This window comes from Triticum dicoccoides, chromosome 5B, assembly GCF_002162155.2.
Source record: "Triticum dicoccoides isolate Atlit2015 ecotype Zavitan chromosome 5B, WEW_v2.0, whole genome shotgun sequence".
In the NCBI taxonomy this organism is placed as follows: domain Eukaryota; kingdom Viridiplantae; phylum Streptophyta; class Magnoliopsida; order Poales; family Poaceae; genus Triticum; species Triticum dicoccoides.
Window position 1 is genome coordinate 424,487,863 of NC_041389.1, and position 6,429 is coordinate 424,494,291.

Here is a 6,429-nt window from a genome sequence, read left to right on the forward strand (position 1 = left end):
ATCAAAGGGAATGCCTAGAGCACGACACGTGACAGCAGCTGAGAGCGCGCCAAGTCTCAACTCGCCCCCGTTGGCCATTGCGGAGCTTCCGAAGGAGTACTCCTTCGTTAGTTGCTCCCTGCGATATCTCGCTGAAGCGTTCATAGTTATCAGCTGCCCCATTCACGCATGGTTAAGATATCTCGGGCCTGCCCATTCATGCACGGTTAAAAAAAATAGAGAAGGAAAATGGTGGAGCTGCACGCATCGAACCCCGGTCTACTAGGAGATTACCAGTTCGTGATAACTAGACGGGGTGAGGCGTACTTAATGCGATTTGGCGCGGTTTTTTCCACCTGTTTTTAAACATTTTTACTATACAATTTAAACATTGTCGAACATTTTTACTATACACTTTTAACAGTTTCCAAATATAAGTTTAACATTTTTTAATACATCATCAATATGTTTTCTATACACATTTAACATTTTAAAATGTAAGTTTATATATTTTGAATACATGGTCAATATTTTTTATACACATTTAATTTTTTTTAAATGTTTGATTAACAGTTTTAAAATACTTGTTTAACATTTTCAAAACCTTGATTAACATTTTATAAACTACATGATCAACTTTTTTCACACATTGTATATTTTTGTGTACATTTTTTGTATACATGCTCAACATTTTTTTATACACATTTATCATTTTTAAATGCATGATTAACATTTTTCAAAACTTTATGTAATTTATATATTTTAAATATATATGTTTATCGTTTTGGAAGTGTAAACAAAAAGTAAAAAAATGAAACAAAAAAGAGAAAAAAAAGAAAAAACACAGAGATTGTGCCCTCCAGCGCTCTTGGGCCGGCCCATCTGGAGCCGCCCTAACGCGAGTGTTTCCCTAGGTCTGGCTTAAAGCGAGACATAGTCACATAGGGCGCCCCTTGCTTTTTTTTTAGCGGTAAAGCTAAAATTTATTGATCAAAATACGGATGAAGTGGAATACGAAGTGGATCGTGTGGGGTTGGAACCACACATGGCACCCCTCGTCCAAAGTATTCGAGAATTTAATTAGACTATCTGCATCTTTATTTGTTCTTTTGCGGGTGTGCATCTTTATTTGTTGCTCGGCCTTTAAACATGTAACCCTCATTGCCTTCTAGTTTGATCGAGTCGAGCCCATTGGGTATTCATCAGCGCAGCAGGCACGCAAAGCCCTGTGAGAGCTCAGGCGTTCTCCACGTTAAACTGACCGAGAAATGGACATCACTTAAAAACACCGAGAAATGCACATGGCGCTTGCCTTGGCCGGACCACTTGCCCGTGTCAGCGTTCATTCCGTACTCCATCTGTCTAATATAAGAGTGTTTTTTATATTAGTGTAGTGTAAAAAACAGACTGAGGGAGTACCTTTTCTTGTAGCGATCGCTGGAGCGACTCGGTGTTTCCTGTAGTAACCACTGTACTGACTCAATTATCCCCGTAGAGAACACATCACACGTTTTATGATAGTTTTTTTTTGTGAAAACTTTGATTTTTTTCATGTTTTCAGAAACTGTGGTTTTTGGGGAAAACTTGATTTTTTAAGAGAAAAGTGAATAGTTATTAAAAGTAAACATTTTTTTTAATCGCAAACCTGGAAGCATGAACATATTTTATAAAAACTTGAACATTTTTAAATCTCAAACATTTTTTGAAATTATAAACACTTTTTGAATACATGGACATTGTTTGCAAACACAAAGTTTTTAGATATTGTGAAGAATTTTTGAAAACATCAGCATTTTCTTGAAATCCTAACATTTTTAAAAATTTCTTTTTTTGGAAATGCGGACATTTTTATAAAGGCATTTTCTTGAACACCAAAGAATTTTAGAAAATTGAAAATAAGCTTCAAACCCCCACCCCCACCCTCACCCGAAGAAAACCGAAAGAAAGAAACAATAGAAAAACGAAAAATGAAACAAGAGGGCACGAACTGGAATGGAACCTTCCAGATATCGGAAACAGAGAACCTAGCTAAACGGGTCAACCGAGTTAAAATGTGTGATATGTTTCTAGTGCGATTCGGCACCAAGCTGCAATGACAAACAAATAAACAGATAAAAACAAATTTGTTGGCTATTTTGGGATCGGCATGGGGCGCATTGTGGAGGACGTGATGACGGTGTCCCGATCAAGGGGTGTCTCACCACTTCGGTTCCTGGCTTGGAGGCCGGGCTAAGGATCCCTAGCTTGGTGTCATCCGGGGTCACATTGGGCAGTACATGGTAGATTCAGCAAAGACTCCGAAAGATTTGACGTACAAGTCGAAGATAATAGAGCCGTATAGGACTCTTTCTCCATTGACGTAGCCGACTAGGATATATAACCCTAGGACCATCGTTATGCTATATAAGCCAAGGTTCAGACTCATTGTAGAGAATTTAACATAGGAGTACAATTGTTTGGTACTTTACTTGTACTTTATACACACCCCAACACAATATACACGAGCAGGAGTAGGGTATTATCTCCACCATAAAAGTCTGAACCTGGGTAAATCCTTGCTTCTATTACCATCTAGCCAAGTCGCCTAGCTAGGATATCCTATCGAGAGATCTACCAGATCTAGCTCCGACACGCGACCTTAGTGCTCACTAAGAAGAGAAAGTGAAGCATAACGAGAACGACTAATCAAGGGGCACCCGTTGGAATGAACATGCGGTGGAAACTTGAGCGATACGGGAGTGTGTCGCGTGGTCACCCAACCGCCACCACGTGTCGTGGCAGGGTGCATCCGCATGTGCATGATTTTTTTTCCTTTTTCGCACATGTTTCGGTTTTTTAGGGTTGTTTTAGGTTTTCAAAATTTTCTTGGTTTTTCTTAGGTTTTCTCTACAAAAAAACATTTGTACTTTTGCTTTTGTCGTGGCTTTCATGCTTGAAGCACGCGTGAGAAATGACAAGTATAGTTGTGCTTCACAATGAGGCACGTCTGTGTTTCCGTGTAAAGAACCATTGTCCTCCCCGAAAGTGAAAAGCACAGTTATGCGTCACGGTGAAGTATAACTGTGCTACCAAAAAATGAAAAGGCATAAAATCTCTTTTTTCACAAAAAAGCACAATTGTCTTTACGGTTTTGTTTAGTTTTTTCTGGCTCCCTTTTTTCGTATTTTTTTGTTCAGTTATATTAATATGAGATACAGTTTTACAAATCACGACACGAGAAATGCAATAATGAAAATGGTTCACTTTTGGGGCGCATGATTTAAGAGATAAATTATAGAAAAAACAAATATACAAGAAAAACACAAAACTCTCAAATTATGACAAGTGTCATATGCATATGCAATGCATCACTTGTCATCAACAGAGAAGATTTCTTTATAGAGTACGCCTAGACGTACCTTATTTTTATAAAAGGCAGAAGACAAATTACAAGAGACTACAACTTGCTACGAACAACAAGTGAACAACAAGTGCAGTTCAAAATCCACACTCAAACTAATACCCAAGCCCCTATATCTGGGGATGAATTTGCTTCTATGTTTTGCCACTTGGTTGAAAATGACATTACATTTAACCGGTTCATGGCACGTGTAATAATTTGGGATGTGGCCGTGTGCAAACCTGTGGTGACTTTAAGTTTGTATTCAAAAAAATTTGAACGTGCGTGCGTACTTGTTTGGTTCCTCTAGCGTTTTATGCGGTGTGTGGGCAGCAACAATGTGTGAATTCATAGCACAGGAGTTTATCTGCCGAACGGTGTTTCTTGAGTTTTCATTGGCCTAATCGGCGTCGTTTGTCTCGGTGTTGTCGTCCTATATTCAGGGACAGCGGTGCTGCTTCTGGCGCTGTTTGCTTTGCCGCTTCTACTTCCGGTTCGAGAGCTTGCGATTCTTCCTTGGTGGTGCCGATGTTCCCTCGCCTTCTGGGGTCGTCGCCGCTTACTGCTGCCGTTTTTGCCACGATGTCTACGCACCATTCTACGATGAGCGGCTATAAATAGGGTGCCTTTGTTGCTATATTATCGCGTCGGGTTTCCTTCCGTGTCTCATATACTATAACCATGGTCGCTTCTTCTTTCAGTCGCAATGGACCGCGTCGTCCGGGACGGCCTTCTCGCTCACGGGGGGTTGTTGTTGGCCACCGTGGTCGTCCAGCCCGTGTTGCTGCCTCTGGTGGCGTGTCGGATCGGGCTGTAGTTTCGGAGAGCTCGCGGGGGGCTGTAGTTGGCCGCCGTGGTCGTCTGGCCCGTGCTCCTGCTTCCGATGGCGTCTCGTATCGGTCTGTGGTTTCGAAGGTTGTTCTGGCTTCTCAGTCTCGCTTGTCTTCTCGGGGTGGCCATTCTGTACGAGCTTCGGGCTCTACGTGTGCCCGTCCTGTGCGGTCTTCCGCTTCTGTATGCGCAGTGAATCTTTCGGCGCAACCTGGTTTGTTTTCCACTCGTGGGGTTTGATTCATTCTTCCAGTTGTTTTTTTTTTCCGATAAACAGGGGATCACCCCCGGCTCCATTTCATATAGAAAGAAACCACATCATAGCAGTATCTTACAGACCCGAAACACCCATACAGATAACAGTCTACAGCCAGAATAGTCTCAGGAGGAGATCTACCTCCCAACACAGACTTTTTGAAATAGAAACTAACCGAAGCATGTTGCAAACAGACAGCAACATCTACCCTAACACTCAATCCACTCAAACATGAGGCCACCACACTCTAGGCTAACCTAGACAGATAGACCCCCCTCCCCACCGATGCTGACCACATGGATGCTATCGGCTTCCTCTGGGTGCTGCAGTTGGTACTCCAGCGTAGCCCTTCCTTCATGTGCAGCATTTCCAACTGCCTTTTTTCAGAGCCCAGCATCAACGATTTGGTCTTCCAGTTGTTTGTGTTCGTTTTTTTCCTGTATGCTAACTGTTTTGCTGCTTTCATTGCGTAGGATCTTCTTCTTTGTTGTTGGAGTCAGCTGGTGGTGGTTCTTCGACGCGACGCAGGGAGGAGATTTGGCTGGGGAAGCGCCCTGTTGACTCCACTCTTGGTATGTGTTTTTGCTTCTACTGGGTACTTTGTTGTTGACTGTTGTTTCATGGTATACTTGTCTGTGTGCTGTGCATTGTATTTGCAGTTGTTCCTTTTTGCGAGCCGGAGCGGTCTGGGCAGTATGCTGCTGTTGCTGGTGGTTCTTTGCATGCCTTGGACTCTGGTATTTGTCTACTCCTTTTTCCCTGTCTTTTGGTTTTTTAAATCGAATCTCTGTCTAGATTCGATTAGGGTCGCTCGAATAGAAGTACCAAAAGTCCACCGGGACGAATGGCGACGGTTGGCTCTGGCGACTCGCCAGGCGATCCGCCTGGCGGTTCCACCTCGCCGGGGCCGCTGCCGTCCGTCTCCCCGTCGCTACCGACACCTCTGCTACCCTCTCAGCCGTCTGCTCCGCCCCTTGGCCGCCGACCTGGTGGATCCTTCGATGGCAGGCGGAGGCGTAGGGCGGGGGCGGGGTTCCGTGTGATTCCGCGTCCAGGTGAGCTGTTCCAGAATCGTGTCCTCTCCTCTCTCCGCACTAGTGTTGCCCCCGTCCCGCTTTCGGACGGTGCCGCCCCGCCGGGGGTGGTCTGGATTCTCGTCCCGGCGATGGCCGTCCCTCTCTCAGTTGTCACTGTCTCTACCCTGGTTTCCATTTATTTCTGCAAACGGCCGGCTCGTTTAACCGCGGTGCCGGTCGAGCCCCTTGTCTTCTCGGTCAGCGTTGCTACTTTGGCGGTTGCGCGTTTCATGGTGGACGCCGGAGTTGCCGCGGGAGCGGCGGTGCAGCTCCGGCTCTTCCTGTCGGTGGAGGAGGCGCGTGCGGCCGCGGCTATGGCTACGGCAGCTAGCCCGAGCGCTCCCTCTGGGGCCGCATTCAAGCGTGGGGTTAATGCGCATGGGCGCCGGCATAGCCTTTCGGCCCATAAACGCCTATACCCCCCGCTGTCGTGTCTCCCCGCGCTCCTGCCTTGTCCTCTCGAGAGCCACGTTTCGCCCGCCGGTTCGTCCGACCTTAGCGCTGGATTGAACCTGGACGCGCTCCCTGTCCCTGGTGAGGAGACGAGGGGAGTGGCTGTCGCGGATTTCGGGGCTCCCGTTCTGTCGCGCGCCGCGTCGCCTGCTGGTGATTGCGACGGAGCGTTAAATGGGGGGCCCAGGAGCCTCCCCCTCGTCCTGTCTCGCCCCCGTTTCCCGGGACTGGGGTTGGACGCACGTACCAAGAGGCTTTACTTTCTCCTCCAGCCGCGCCCCCCCGTCCCACACAACGCCCCCCTGCCCCCACTATCCCTCGACGGCTGTTTTCGCTGCCTCTCCGCTCTCCACTTCGTCAGAGACTGTAGGGACCCGGTGCGCTGCCGCCGTTGCCGCCGATCCGGCCACCGCGCTCGCTCTCGCTCTTGCCCCATGGCCCCTCCCCGCCCGGCT